Raw genomic sequence first — 14,340 nt, forward strand, 5'->3', positions numbered from 1 at the left:
CTCTCTCTCTCTCTCTCTCTCTCTCTCTCTCTCTCTCTTTCTCTCTCACTCTCTCTCTCCTGCTTCTCAGGCATGGGCTTTACTCCTTTCCAAGCATTGTACTTCTAGCTCCTCCTTCCTCCCTCAGTCCTCTTGCCCACAAGTCCTAATGCCCCACCTCTGTCTCCCTGCCCATCAATTAGCTGCCAGCAACTTTATTTACAAATCAAAACCAACTTTGAGCAAGGACCCTCAGTGTCTTATATGTGGATTTGTGGGTCCTTGGTTCCGGAGGGTGTCCCACGATGATCTCCTGGCCGAGGACAGAGTGAGAGCAGGGAGGGTCTGTTATGTCTCTGTCGCTGTCTCTGCCTGCATCTCCACTGTCAGTTGGTCTCTGGCCAGGCCTGGTGTGAGAGGTCTCTGCCAAAGGGTACAGAGTGCGAGCAGGGAGGAGAGATTGCCTGCCCCCAATGCTGCCTCTGTCTGAGTCTCCACTGTCCCTGCTCAGTCATTCCCAGGTGCTGCACCTGTCTCTCAGCACTGAGCCGGCCCAAGCTAGGCTGATAGGAAGCTGGCTAGCTGGTAAGGAAGCAGCTTGGTGTCCCAGGAAGGTTCTGGAGAGCAGATCTCTCTCCAAGTGTTACAGCTCTAGTGTTACAGCTCTAGTGACAAAAACTCTCAGATACCAGGATGATTCTCGAATACACACACTTTACTTTTCCAGAATAGAGCCCTTAAATACAGTTTCAGGGTGGGTTAGGGTCTGGCCGCAGATAACACCTATTGGCTTGATCTGAGAGCTTGGAGATACCTCATCTACAAGTAGGAGAGCCTGAGGCACTGTTCCTCCTGACTGATGGTAATAGACCTCTCTGTGGGAGGGGCTGTGGAGGGCCGAAGCTGAATGAAAAGAACCAGGGTGTAGGGGAAGAGCCGAACACCTGCCGTCCAGATAATGGTCTGGGTTTCAAGACTCGCCTAACCAGGTACCCAGCTGCTTCTCCCAGCCAAGCAGCTCACATGGATTCTCATGCAATTTTGGGAACCCAATTAATATAGTACGAGCATTAGACCAAAACCACAACACCAGAGACTAATTCAATGCAGCTTACTCTGTGCAGTTTCAATGGTTCATCACATAAGAGATTCTAGATACTGTTAAGATTACCATTAATTATTAACCATCAGAGATCCACGGATGGTAATATAGGGAAAAAGAAGAAATTAAATGAAAAAAATTGGACATCTTCTTCAATGATTTAATTCCCTTATTTAAAAAAATATATAAGGTGGAATCATGGGCTAAATAAAAAACATCTCTACAGAGCCAATATCTTGTCTTCTATTGGTCATTTATTTAAACTAATTATCTTTAAAAGATATTATGAAATTATTTTTGCATATTTTGTGTGTATTTATTTGTTTGGGATTTTTTTCTTGAAGCAAGTTGCTATGTAGTCCAGGCTATCTTTTAGCATGCCACTCTCTCTCTGGCACTATTTATTTGATATTTATGGTTAAGTAACCCAGATCTGTCTTAACTTGAGATCCAGAGGACTGAATGCTTACTTGATTCTGTCCTCAGAAGGCACCCAAATACATGTGGTATGCACACACACACACACACACACACACACTAAGATATATAGAATATTAGATAATATGAAATATGAAATTATAACATCTGTGTTATAATCATAAAACAAGCCACTGTAGTGTATTTTCAAATCATGCTTCCTTCTTCAGGATGTTTCTAGTCCTATGTTTACAAGAGTTATCTTCATAAAGAATCAAAGTAAACTTATAACATACATGATATTAGTTGTTCTCATAGAAGTAGAGCCATCCATAGTATGAGTTTGATCCCAGAATTCAAGAGGCTGACACGAAAGAGTTGTAACAAATTAGAAGCCAGTATGGAATACATAGCTAGTAATGGACAGCCAGCTCTACATAGCAAGACCTCTCCTTAAAAATAAACATACTAAAATGCTAGAATTACAATCCTAATTCTTCCTATAATCAAAAAATACAAAAATTTTGAGTTTCGATCCATTTCACTGATATAATTGTTCTATACTACAGAATCACAAGTATTATTTCTGATAGTGACCATGCAAAATTCAAATTACATAGTGGTCAACAGGTTTACTAAGACAAAAAAAAAACTATCCTACATTTTTAAATGACAGTTTTAAGAAGGTTCAGTTAAAAATGGTCACAAATTCTTCCTGTTCATAAGTTACTCTTCCATTATTTGGTTAATTGCCCTCAACTTCCATCCAAAAAGATTCAGTAAAAATTCTATAAACAAACAACATGTAGAGTTTACAGTGCGCGTTCTGCTGAGCTTTGTGAGAGAATCTCAGCTCAAAGCTTCTCTGTTCATCCTTTAGCCCAGTACTACTCCATTGTATATTTGACTCATCTATGCCCACACACGAGTTATACTGATTGACACATTCTCACCACACTGCAATGTTTGTGCTAAAGTAACCCTTATTTACTTAATAATGAGTTATATATAAATACCAGCAATACCACCTCTTTGGTAAGATAAGAAATTCTATGTTTGAATATTTGGTAAGATGTCTAGAAACATGTAGTTGCTAATACCTTGCTATGTTTATATATATATATATATATAAACATATATAAAAACATTAATAAAAACATATATATAAATATATATATAAACATATATATAAACATATATATAAACATATATATATATATTTATGATAAGAATGCAACTACAGGTGGAAAACATAGTATATTCAGAGTTCCTTGCCACATGCTTTTTCAGACACCCACTGGAATTGAGGGTTTGTGTCAGGCAAATGCAAACTAGAACATGTGTGGAATTTGAGCAAAACAGTATGATGGCTTCTTATGTGCATTCCAATGAAACAGCAGGGCACAAGAAATCTCTGGACTATCTCCTCGGAGAAAAATCACATGCTACCAAAAGGTCTCAATTCTTAGAAACATTAGATTTCAGAAACATATTACCTAATTAAACAAACTATGCTCAGGGAAATCAGGTGGCAACCTTTCTTAATTGATTTTTAACAATTTTGTAACTATAGCGTTATCATTGGTGCAGCTGTAATTAATGGCCCAATGTTTTAATTTACACTTTTCATTTCCAGACTTGTTCCTAGATATGTGCTGCAGGCTGAAGCCCATGGTACAGAGCTTTATTAATAATGGATGTGAGGTAGGACTGTGATAGAATTTATGTTTTCCCCCAAAGAGTTGTCAGTGTTCCACTTCATGGGAGCCCGGGTTGCTGCAATCTTACTGCCTAACAGACAACAGTGGCTGAAACAGAATGAGTGGAAACTAAGCAAATGGAAACAACATAGCTGTCTGGTTCAATTCAGTTGTTCAATTGATAAGGACAGAATAAAATAATTAGCCCTGCTATTCATAGGTTATTAAGACAACCTTAGGGGAAAAACATAGGAAAAAATCCAAAGCTATGCTTCATTTGCTCCCTACTAAAAATAGAAAAAAAATGCTATAAATTTGAAATTGGATATTTATTCAACCAAATATTTATGTTTTTCACAAAAGAAACAGTAAACTATGTTGTATAGTGCAACTAAAAGGTTCAGTGAACCACTGAAACTATAACATATTACTAATGAACAATATGGACTAATAAAATTATATATGTCAGCTAGTCTTGTATACAAGACAATTGATAGTGTTGTGTTTGTTTTTTCTTACTCAGAGCTATCTTCAGTATTTAATTGCATCTTCCTAATAAGTAGAACAGCCTTAAATAATAGTAAAATTCTGATGAGTATTATCCAGGCTGAGAAAATTCATAAGGCCGTTTGGATTTTAATAATGCTTAAAATGTTTATTATAAAGGCTTAGTTAGCCATACTGTAAAGCTCAAGTAGACATTCTTCAACACCTCCTTAATTTTCAGAATATTCAGAGGAGAAGTCTCCAACTTACTTTCAGGTTGAGTCATTTTCTAGAATCATGGATCTCCATTAAGCTTTTGTACTCATAATATGATTTATTACAAGAAAATAATACACTAAAATCCACCAAAAGAAGAGACACATAAAGTAGCATGTAAGAGGGTCCAGCTAGGAGACATTCACTGTCTTCATCAAAAGGAGTCTGGTCACATTACTTCTTCAGCAATAACCTGGGTACGAACATTGCCTGCCTATGATATCAGTGCTGGCAATATAGATATAAATATAGGTGAAATGCTGGAGATTGTTGAAAAATAGCAAGCTCCATGGTCACTGAGAGAACATGTCTCAAGGGAATAAAGGACTTACAGAACTAGGCACCTGATGTCCTGCTTTGGTCTCCACAGATACATTTACCTGTACATACATATATATATACACAGCTATGTACCATGCATATATATATATATATATATATATATATATATATATATATACATATGTATATATATAATACACACACAAATACACACACACACACACACACACACACACACACACAAAGAAACAAGTAAAACTAAAATTCCCACCCTAAATCACATTTCAATTCTTTTTGAAAAGGACAACTCAGCTGGGCGGTGGTGGCGCATGCCTTTAATCCCAACACTTGGGAGCCTAGGCAGGTGGATTTCTGAGTTCGAGAGTTCGAGGCTAGCCTGGTCTACAGAGTGAGTTCCAGGACAGCCAAGGCTACACAGAGAAACCCTGTCTCGAAAAACCAAAAAACAAACAAACAAACAAAAAATGAAAAGGACAACTCATTGTAAGATTTGAGTGTGAGCAGTTCCATTCGAAGGTCCATTTTCAATGGCTTTACCTGACAAATATATTCCTATCAAGTGTGATATACACTACCTCCCAGAAGTCCAAGGCAAAGGGCAAATAATTCATTTGTCAAGCATGAATTCCTTATTATAAAATGAATATTAATAAAATTTTATGTCTAAATATGGAGTTATAGAAAATGATGACTTTAATATACTGTGATATCCCTAATCTACTCATATGATTTTAAGGATAGTATAACCCTTCTCTATAAAACTTTATTTTATAAAAGTTAATGAATATTATACTGTTACTGCTTGAAGTATAAGACTTGTGCATTTGGAACATCTAAAGCATTTTAGTATCAAGTCATTTATACTCAATCAATTTTGTTTATAGATCTATGTGTACCATTACATATTTTAGGATTTATTAACATACCTTTCATCACAGACTTATTATTTTATTTTGCCTTCTTAACTTCAAATATAATCATACTCATTCTTGAATCTTGTATGTGCAATCTAGTGACTTTTCAGTTAATTTATTCAGTTCAATCTCATTTCGGTTCAAAACTATCCTTGAAAAGTTAATTTGATTGGAAGCAATTTAGTAAACATTCATCAGATGAAACTGAGTAGAATGTGTTAGGAATACAAGGTACTAAATCTTTCCATTCTAATGTATACTTGCTAATAATCCATCTTCTAAAGAATGCAGAAAAAGTTCAACAGTTTAAGACAGTATTATCAAGGGTGATTTAAAAATAAAATATAAGGCATTCTATTTCATAAATAATCACTATGTAAACAAAAGTAGGTATTATTACTCTGGAAAGAATGGTTCATTTATAACTTATTTGTCCAGATGGAGACACTCATTAGCAAAGGACCAAGTAATAAGAAAGAGTAAACTACCAATCAAGCAAATTACTTTAATGACAATGATCATTAACAAGGAACTACTTTAAATGAACAGCCAACTACTGGGTGATTGGGCCAGAACATAGATACTCAATTCACTGTGGTTAAAATAGACATCTGCCTCTGTGGAGGAAGATGAAGACTTTGCTTCTACACCAGGATATTCTTTAAAATGCATCTTCTAAGTGAGTATCAATTTATATTGTACTTCTTTGTAAAAACATCTAAATATGTTTCACCAACCATTAAAGGAACTACAGCTTTTTTTCAAATTGTAAGAAGAATTGGTGCTTTCTTCTAATGAAAATGGTCAGTAATCTGGAGCCCAAATCAAACAAATTCCAGCTGATGACTGGTGAGATGTTACATGATACAATTTATATGATAAGTCATGGAATGTTTTGTGATGCTTTGCTTTGTGATTTTGTCATCCTCAAAGGTAGAGACTAGTATAACTATACTTTATTTTTAAATTAGCAAAATAGGTTAACAGAGTTGAAGTGCTTGCTCTTGGCGCTAATTTGACAGGTACAAGATCCAATCCCCACTTTATATTATTCCAAAGACTGTGTTTTTAAATAATAATATCAGGATTACAAATATTTGAAGATTAAATGACCATTTCAACACTTTTTACTTAATGCTAAATTGATCAAGACTCTAAAACTACAATCTGCCAATACTCACTGTATAGTTTTTGTTCAGTTTTCCTCAAAGATGAAGCAGGTGTAAGAATCAATTTAAAGCTTTTCATATGGATTAAAAGAAGAAATTTAATATGACTTATATAGCATGGTGCCTGATATTAGGCTATCGACAGTCAAGCATCTTTACAATGAAGCAAATATAAGAAAACCTTTCCTAGGATTGATTAGAAATATGAGGCTAGCAACCTGTCTTAGCTGATTGTACATAGACCTGGACCATGCCTGCTTGATGCGTCACTTAACTACGTTTATGTACATAACAAATAGGACAGGAGTTGTAATGACACCAGTTCTTGAACATCTCACCATCAAAAGTCTAACATGGAATTGGTCAAAAACCTGAACTGAAATGATACAAGGTCTGGTAGCATGTTGCCTGGGAAATCTGTACTCAGAGAACTCGAAATCTACTTCCGTGGATAGTTCCCCATACCACTAATGTGCATTACATTAGTGACTATTGTGTAGTAGTTAATTATTATGACAAATTAGCTATAATTTATTAAAATCAATGATGCTGTAAGCAGGATGCTGATACTTTTATATGTGTTAATTCATAGAAATCATACTCATTTGCTACAAAGTAAACTTGACTTCCTTCTATTGATTGTATTAAGAAACAGATACAAGGTCTAAATGACTTGGCCAAGAGCCTATTGTGTCAAAACCAGAGAAATCTGAGTTGTTGATTCTCCCAAAGTCATTACTGACTTCAAATTAGTTGTGGCTGGAAAAGTATACAATGGAAGATTTAAGCTAATGCCTTTTAGGATAAGTAGCCAATTCCCCATTCAGACTCAAAAAATCAAAACTTAGCAACAAGCGAATCCCAAAACAATAAAATTTTGAGTTGAGACATAATTTAAAAATTAAGAAAGAGAAGGCTTAAGCCATTTTACAAAAGGTTCAGATAACAATATCATTAACATTTTTTAGGAAAGTAAGAGTGTACAAATATCCAAATATATATATATATATATATATATGTGTGTGTGTGTGTATATATATATACATATATATATATATGGGGATTACAATACATGGTATAATTTTATGTTGTATTTGTATTTATTATATGTAACATATGTATATATAACATATGCATATAATGAAAGATATAGTAGAAAAATGCATCATAGAGTTTAAGAATAAAAGCTATAGAAACATTCATTGTCTCTGTTCAAATTCTGACATTTTCAACATACTACTGTGATCTGAGGAAATTATGTTTCTTTCCCACCATCAATGAAATGGTTATTTCACTTATGGTACTAAGAAGTGAATCAGTTGAGAGTAGCTTAACATACCTTTGATAGCATCAGGCATGTGTTAAGTGCTTAAAAATTGTAGTACCTGAGGCCTGAAGGATATGCCTAAAGAGTAAATTGCTTCCTTTGAAAAGACGCAAGTTAGCTTTGACTTCAGAATTATACAAATGACAGTGATTATAAAAGCAACTTAAAAACTTTCCTTGACTCAATCTTGTTATAATTCTAAAAGAGTTTGAGAATTCTAAAGTTATTTTTTAAAAATCCTTTTTCTCTCATGAATATTGCTCATAAAAAGGAAATTCAAGCTATTATTAATTGATTCTAAAATTTCAATTATAAATACCTAATATGGTAAGGTAAACATTTCATTTTAATAAAGATAACTATTTTCCTATGAAATGTTAGCTAAGAATATGGTAGTTATTTCTACTTTTGTCCAACTGTTGACTCCTGGGGCTAAGGAAAACAGTTTGATTTCCTACGGACTTCGGGTTCTGTGTGCTGCAACATGTTCTCTGGAATGAAGTATGTGAAAAATGAAGATACACATAGATATGTAGGTGAGAAAAAGAGAGGGATTTTATTTAGAGTTTCTGTGTAAGTGGACATTTTTCCTTGATATCATACCAAAACATGGCCAGTAAATAGGATTTTCTGTCATTGAAACCACAAAAAAATGAAGCAATCCCCAACATTTCCCATTGATTTCTTACTTATGCATTGGTCTGGCCTTGTATCTGCTTGGGGTGTGTGCATTTGGGGTTTTTCTTAGAAGCATTCTTAAATGATAATGTATTGCTTGATTTAAAAATAGAAGGTACCTTCTTGAGGACTGGATAATGCCACTGCATGGGACTGATTTGATGACCAGATGGCTCTCTGTAGTTCAGTGAATTGACCTGTTGAACTATTGAATTTTAATGTTAGTTTTTACATATTTTCTATAAAATCATTTTTGCAACATTTAAAATAGTAAATACTATCTCATCATCTTCATAGATACCCAATTTTTCCCCATGATTTAAAACTTCTATCTGAGAACAGTAAGATTTTAAGAGCCAGGGAGAGAACCAGGGTGTCTTCTGTTAGGTAGTCTCTTCCCAAAACAAAAATGGAAGGACATGAACTGATAGTGGCAGACGAAGGAGTAATTCTTGGAGGAATTGGGGGGAGGATATGTAGAGTTAATAGAGTCAAAATACATTTCAGTAAATGTTTTCTGCTGGCAACCATCACTCAGCTACATACATGCTGTAAACTGAACGTTTGAGTCTCCTACAGTATATTTGCTCTTAGAACAGCTCACCAAACTACATACTAACTTGTGGCATTAGCTAGTTAATGTGTACATCCATCATATATGAATAGTATGTAGAATACCATCATCTAATAATGATGGTGCTCTAGAATATTTGATATACAGAAATATGCTATGACATTCTACTCTGCCCTAGACTGATTATAGAAAATGTTTGACTATAAAAATGAATATACACTGTCTTATAGACTGGTTACAAATTTTAACACAAGCACTTCCCTGTACAGTACAGGAAAAGATTGCACTTAGCATGTTTCTATTTTCTGCCTTAAGATTCATTGGAATCTTTCTTTACAAAAGCCCTGTACATATATTATTTTTAAATTTTGAAGCAAAGAAATAAGTACATTTGCTAACCTAAGATATGTGTGTATCTGTAGTCTACTCGATTTACCATTATGAGTAATGACTTTAAAATTGCCTTTGTTAGCATCACAAGTACTTCACTGAACATCTAATTTCTCATTTTTTCGTTGTATTTCCTTTGTTTTGAATCAATGTTCTTTCACAGACTTGTCACTGCCACTACATTTCAAGCTTTCTCTTATGTCTCTTGGTCATTGACAGGCTCCTTCAACTCAATTCTTTGTCCTATTCAATAATAGAGTTTATTTTGTTTAAGCAATCTTAGCTTTGAGCAATAATCTAACGTTACATGTCCATTCTCAGGGATCAGTGTCCTAAAAGTAAATTAGATTCTTAAGAATGCCTGTTTTCTTAGCAATAACTGGAATTAGAAATAAGAATCTTAGCATAAATGGGCACAACACATGTGTATGTTTGGGTGGGATACAGATGTTGCTGTCTCTGGAGCTTTTGATAACAAGAGTTAGAAAGTTGTGTCTTTTCATAATTTTGAGCTCATATTAATTCTCCAGAATTAAAGTAACTTTAATTAAAAACTGAGGCAATTACTATAACAACTGTATCTTGGGGCTTTCTTTGAAACATATTGACTTTATCACAAGGGCAGCTTCTTCCATAATAACAAATCAAAAAAGTCTACCATTAGTGCAAAACTGGAGAATACTCAAACTGATTCAAACATGAGTTCTAAAGCCCTGTCTGTGTCTCCCCAGTGGATGCCTAGTTGTAATTTCTTCATGTGAATTATGTACAACCTGCCACAGTCTCTGTAGACAGCAAGTAATACTTTTGACATGGTGCTACACAATTTGCAAGTAAGAATTTTACGTATTTTTTTTAACGTATTGCTTTTGGGCAAGAGATTTAGCTTAATTAATAAAGCACTTACCATGAAAACCTGAGTAATAGAGTTCAGGTCCCCAAAACCAACATAAAATCTAGGAAAGAGTACAGCCCACATGTACTCTGAGCACTCAAGATGCCAAAACAGTGATCTATTAAACATACTAACTACCTAAATTAGCAAGAGTAGACAGTCCTGAGTTCACAAGACACTTGCCTCAATAAATAAAGTAGGAAACAATTGAGAAAGAAATCTGTTGTCAATGCTAGGGCCCCCAAAAGTATGAGAATATTTATTTATATAAATGTGTGTCATACACACAAATATGCAAAATCTACATATGTTTATTTCCAGTTACATACAGATTGACTAAAGCATAAGGAGCTAGGAGGCCAAACGTGGGGGTGGGGTGTTTAGGAAACAGAGCATTTGCCATCGATATAGTGTCAAATTTCAGTTTTTGCAAATGCTTTGTTCAACATACTTTGCAGGGTCTAATTCATATGCAATAAAAATGTATAATTGTATAATTTTAACAAATGTACAATCTATTACCATAATCAAAAGAATCTAGCAAGCACTGTGAAGTAAATGCAACAGGAGATCCTAAATTCCTGTTAGAACTTCCCACCCTTACCTCTATTGTCATTTAATACAGTCACATGATTCGTAAAAATCACTGGGCTTTTGAATCATTTGGGAAGATAGAGTCCATCCTTCTCACATAGGCTGTGTTAGAATACAGAAGCACCCAGAGATGTGTGTTATCAGTGTGTTGTGTGAATATGTAATTCCAGGTCTTTAGTTTATTCTTAGACTATAATATCTAGAAACACTATGATTCATAATGAATGAATAACAATAGCTGCATTATTCTCTGACATTTGTGTATTATCACAGTTGTATTTGTTAAAATAATAGTTATCTTAGAAGGGTTTTTTTGGATACAATTATTCTTAAGGAAAAAATTTTCCCCACACAGTACTGCTGCTTACTTATAAGATTACTTTAATTTTTAGAGTTCTAATTTTCCCTGATTATAGCCTACTATTTTGAACATAGATTTTATACAGCAGTATGTCACTGTTAGTTCATGTGTATTTAAAACCTACACAGATGCTGAGAAACAGATTCATTCTTGAAGAAATGTGTCTACGATTTCTTTGTAATTTTTCCTTTTATCTACATGTGACCTAATCTCATTGGTTCTGACCCTTCCAAATGCTATGATCCTTTAATACAGTTCATCGTGTTGTGGTGACCCACAACCACAAATTATTTTGTCGCTACTTAATAACTTTAATTTTGCTACTATTATGAATCATAATGTAACTATCTACTATACAGAATATTTGATATGTGACCCCTGTAGAGGACATGACCCTCAGGTTAAGAACCACTGTCTAATCTCATTTTTAAAATAATGATTCGGATTTTTTAAAAGTAATTGGTGATTTCAATATAAGTCTAAAAATGAGTTGTGCTACATAAATCTTCAAGGAATATGGATCTTAACCCTGAAGGCTGGAGCATGTCATATCACAGATTTTCATTATCCTAACCATAGGATATATAATAAACAGATGATCTACGGTATTGGTTTTATTTTTGTGGTTATTTTAGAAATAACATAGACCATCTAAGAAGCTTACATTTCTCCATAAGATCAATACAAAATAAGCTTATCTAAGAAGTTAAGGTTTTTCATAAGATCAATACAAAATAGGATCATTGTTAAGATAATGAAGCAAACATTCAAATATGATTACCACTGAATTTTCCAAAACCATTAGCACAAATAATAAAGTGGAAAGTACAGTGCTCTTGTACAACAAAACTCTGCTAAAGATACACAGTAAATTTCCACAGATCTTATTGGTCTTAAACTTTCTTAAGAGCTAGGTTTTGATGGCCTTCGTTTTAATACTATTATTTCCTGGCAATTAGCAAGCTACATGAAGTATCATGATTTTATTTATAATTTAAATGAGGTGCATTAGCTAAACCTTATGGTCACATTAAGAAAAATCAGTTTTCAATCTATAGTATTGATAAGGAAAAAAAGGATTAGAAAGCATAGTCCATCTCCTCAAAGTCTTGTACATAACCCATGAGTGACAAAATTATATTTCTGAATTCTTCTAAAGTTAGAAAAGAGATAACTGTACATAAGAAGGCAAACTGATTTCCTCATAATCTTGAAATGATCATTCAGTTTTTCTAATAAAAAATTAAGGCATTTTTAAAAAGGAGGATGACTAAATAACAAATGAGAAGTAGAAAGGGAAGGTAAAGAGATAAAAATTTTGTATTTGCATTACTTCACCTAAATACAAGTTAATAAGTTAATACTATATTAACAAAAGCAATAAGTGTTTAGCCTTCAATATACCATACAAATTCACCAAGCCTCTTTCTACTAAACAGTAAGATGCTTCAAATAGACAGTTTATCCACCAAGCCAAAGACCAAAGCCAAAAATTCCAATATAAGACATGAGAAACATTCCTTTGATTTGTTGGCCAGGGCTATGTAAGAGACTCCCAACACTCATAACCTATTATTTTTTACCCTTGGCTCTCCTCCAGAGATGGACAGTGTGGTATTTTAATATGTATGACTCCATAGACTCATATAGTTGAACGTTTAGCCCATGCACGGGAAGTGGCACTATTAGATAGGGCTGTATTGGAGTAGATGTCGCCTTATTGGAACAAGTGTGATACTATGGGGACAGGCTTTGAGATCTCAATGCTCAATGTTCAATCTCTGCCCAGTGCAGAAGACAGCCTCCTCCTTGCTCTCTGTGGGTCAAGATGTAGAACTCTTGGCTCCTTCTCCAGTGCCATATCTGCCTGCTTGAAGCCATGCTTTCCACCATGACAATAGTGAACTAAACTTTTGAAACTGTAAGCCAGCCCCAATTAGATGTTTTTCTTTATCAGAGTTGCTGTGGTAATGGAGTCTCTTTGTAGCAATGAAGCCTTAGCTAATATAGAAGGTAAATCTCTATTACTAAAGACCATGCACTTCAGAAACAGGGCCCAGAGGCTCCTGAGCTGGAACTAACCCAAAGGCCACCCCTCTGAGAACTAGGTTTCATAATATGAGAAGTCCCCATGCAAACTTCCAAAGGAGAAAAGTAACCAATAGTTTCACCCAGCTAACTGTATTGGATATGAATCATATTAATAACCAAAAAGATATCACATCCTACAGGTGCAGAAGTGGCACATGTAACCTTGGAGATAACTAACAGTTCTCTAATTGTTACGACCATCTCAACAAAAGTGATCCCAAAACTAGTATTGGAAATCTTGCTAACTATTCAGTGATAGAGACATTGTGGTCATTGAAGGAGAATCTACAGCTATTAACTTACCAAGCAATGTAATTCCTAACAATGATCTATAAACATTTGTCCTTATATCCACCAGTAAACGTAGTTTTCACACTTCCTCAGGGAATCTTCACCTTGCAACAGATAGATACTATTACAGAAAAAAACACAGTTAATCAAAATGCAAGTTGAAGAGCCCAGTCACAATGGATACATCTACAAAATATTTCTGCACCTAAGTCTCAAGGAATATTGAAGAAAATGGAGTAGAAAGATTTTAAAAGACAGAGTATCAGGAGTTTGCTGTGAAATTTTGTCTCTTAGTAACATCAGAAGCGATACACATGTGATTCAGTGATATGACTGTCCAAATCTCCAATAATGAACATGTCAAACTGGACAGGAAAAGCCCAGGAGATCTCAACTCTACACAAGGAATTACAGACAGAAACATTATACAAAGGAATGAATAGAGCTGGAAACAGGAGAGGCATTCCTACCTAGGGAAAAGCACACACACACCACTCGGTTGTCTCACGCCAAATGAAAACATATATAAATTTAGAATTATATGGGCTCAATAGGCTTCATTTAAGTATACATACAAAAACACATTTGCATGCAGTAACAATTAATTTTTTTAAAGGAGGCCATGAATTAGAAGGAGAGCAGGGAAGAGTATATGGCAGGATTTCAAGGGAGGAAAAGAATGGAAAGAGAAATATAATCAAATTATAATCACAAGAATAAGCAAAGATGATGAAAAATAAGAATAAGAATGAAAAAGAGAAGGAGGAGGAAGAGGAGGAGGAGGAGGGAGAAG

At 34.5% G+C, this 14,340-nt stretch overlaps 1 protein-coding gene across 1 annotated transcript in view; it reads right to left on the reverse strand.

Annotated features, from left to right (window-relative positions):
• The window catches only part of Znf804b (zinc finger protein 804B), a 532,472-nt gene that overhangs the window by 419,470 nt on the left and 98,662 nt on the right, over positions 1-14,340 (reverse strand). The window lies entirely within an intron of this gene.

Source organism: Grammomys surdaster, unplaced genomic scaffold, assembly GCF_004785775.1.
Source record: "Grammomys surdaster isolate TR1022 unplaced genomic scaffold, NIH_TR_1.0 264, whole genome shotgun sequence".
Taxonomy (NCBI): Eukaryota; Metazoa; Chordata; class Mammalia; order Rodentia; family Muridae; genus Grammomys; species Grammomys surdaster.